This window comes from Babylonia areolata, chromosome 18 (genome assembly GCF_041734735.1).
Source record: "Babylonia areolata isolate BAREFJ2019XMU chromosome 18, ASM4173473v1, whole genome shotgun sequence".
NCBI classification, from domain to species: Eukaryota; Metazoa; Mollusca; class Gastropoda; order Neogastropoda; family Buccinidae; genus Babylonia; species Babylonia areolata.
In genome coordinates, this window is record NC_134893.1 from 26,269,601 (window position 1) to 26,272,100 (window position 2,500).

Genomic DNA, 2,500 nt, shown 5'->3' on the forward strand with positions numbered 1-2,500 from the left:
CTAAAGATTCGTGAAACTTGGTTTTTATCAAAATGACAGTCATGGATCCATTCTTCCTTCGATGTGGTTGGCAACAAAAGTTGCGATATCTCCAAAGAAGTTGAAAGAAAGACAACTTCGGGAAATTTTAAATACAGCATAACAACAACAAATGTCAATGCCAAATGATTCGCTGGCATTGAAAGAAATTCTTAAAAAGTAGTTTCCACGATACTCAAGACACTGAAAGATAAGAAACATAACACGCTACTGTGATAGTGATACAATTCAAGCACTGGGGAAAAAACAGATCCCGTATGCTCGAAGCTGTTATTGATAACATTCCTTTCCATGATACTTAAAGCACTGAAAGACGAAAAACAATACACAGTACTCCCAAAGCTAGCTTGTGAAATCATGAAAATGAGTGGATGTACAACTATCTTCACTGGAAAAAGTACACAACAAACAATATGGAATCACGACTAGTGTGTTACTCCTAAGACATGAAAGCACATGTTGATGACATCAGAGAAAGTCAATACTCTTCGTTCATTTTTTCTTCTTCAGATTTTGTGTGACAATACAAATCCACAGCTATACAGTGAATACAAGATTGAAAGTCACCACCTACACAAAAGGCACATATAGTATAAAGTGATGGTTAAAAGGCAGTGGTGGTGAAAATAATTGTATTAAATGATGCATCACAAAATAGTGAATCAAAACATGTTTCAGGGTAGACCATACCACAGTGATTGTCGTAGCAGAGCATTGAAAATCAATATTGTGAGGGAGACAAACATCACTTTTGAGCACGGAGTCAAAGATTGCATAGAACATTAGAAGACTGTATATTTCAGGCTTTTAAATTTCTTTTTTTTCTTTAATATAAGACAGTCTATTACAGTTTTAGATCTTCATCAGTCATTGGCTTTTGCAGAAGCTGTGAGGAATATTTAGTTTTCTGCAAAGTGGACGCAGTATTTTTATTCATCTTACGTAAACCTTCTTATTCAATTTTCTTATTTTCAGAGCTGTCCCAACTCATCTGCACCGTTCCAGTGGCATTACTCACACACAGCCACACACAGGTTTTTCAGCACTGGCAGTCCACGGGACACTATCGATGACAGGTCACCGGGAGCCCACCGACACACGAGAGGAGATCCTGCTGAGTCACTTCTTTGGTGTTCAGTAATGCCCCTTGTGTTACGAAGGACTCCATCCATTGAGACACCGACTGATGGCGATAATAACTGCTGAGACATGGAGCCAGACTGAGTGAGGATCCCCTCAAAAGGGGAGAACTCCATGGACCAGACTGAGTGAGGATCCCCTCCAAAAGGGGAGAACTCCATGGAGCCAGACTGAGTGAGGATCCCCTCCAAAAGGGGAGAACTCCATGGAGCCAGACTGAGTGAGGATCCCCTCCAAAAGGGGAGAACTCCATGGACCAGACTGAGTGAGGATCCCCTCAAAAGGGGAGAACTCCATGGACCAGACTGAGTGAGGATCCCCTCCAAAAGGGGAGAACTCCATGGAGCCAGACTGAGTGAGGATCCCCTCCAAAAGGGGAGAACTCCATGGACCAGACTGAGTGAGGATCCCCTCCAAAAGGGGAGAACTCCACCATGTCCCTTTCATTTCACGATGGTCAAACCATGACTTTGCCGACACAGAAGTCTTTGACAGGAACTCACCACGAACATGCAAGTAGCGGGGAATCTAAACTGAAGTCATAATGAGAGCAGGGTATGAAAGGCCACAGAATCTAGGAAAATCGTTTTTATGTTGGTGATGAACGAAGATGAGTAAGATGACGTTGCTGTTTTTCATGTCCATTGGTACACTTCCTTTCGGTATAATAAGGTGGTGTCACCATGCTTGACAGATACAGACAGCTGCAGCGTTTGTCAAGAAATTTAAGAAACACTCCCAAAAACGCATTCGTAAAGTGAGTGACTCTAAACTGTTAAGACACTGTCCTCCCATTTGAGCCCATTACACAATCTATTTTGGGTAGGAGCTGGCTAAAAGTAAAAAATAACCCACCTCTACTGGGACTTGAACCGGTCGTCAATCTGTAACGCAAACAACTTCATCCAAGCAGCTGGTTCTATCCTATTCCTTGTTTTATGTATTTGAGCGTTTTTTAATCTATGAAAGGACATTAACAAATTAAATAATGAATTAATTTATTAATTACCAAACAGTAAATCAGTTAATTAATGGTGGCAATTAATCAACTGATTAAACAATTATTAATTAATCAGTTAATGGTGGCATGTCAATGCTGCACAGCTCAGTAAACAGAGCGAAAATGTCCAAAACCTGCTCCAATGATGAAAGATACAGAATCAAACACACCTCTTTTATACGTTGCTCATTGGCATATATAACGTCTTCAGTCTGCTGTACTCTCCACAAAACTCTGTCTGGTATTCTGATAGCGTCATGGGGCAACTATCAAACACACACACACACACACACACACACACACACACACACACACACACAC

General features: G+C 41.1%; 1 protein-coding gene across 1 annotated transcript in view; it reads right to left on the reverse strand.

Moving 5' to 3' along the window:
- LOC143292609 (uncharacterized) overlaps positions 1-2,500 on the reverse strand; it is a 5,990-nt gene that overhangs the window by 640 nt on the left and 2,850 nt on the right. The window contains exon 1 of the mRNA XM_076603065.1: positions 1-2,500. This exon is cut by the window's left edge and continues 640 nt beyond it; it is cut by the window's right edge and continues 2,850 nt beyond it. The gene's annotated coding sequence lies outside the window, so the exon portion shown is untranslated.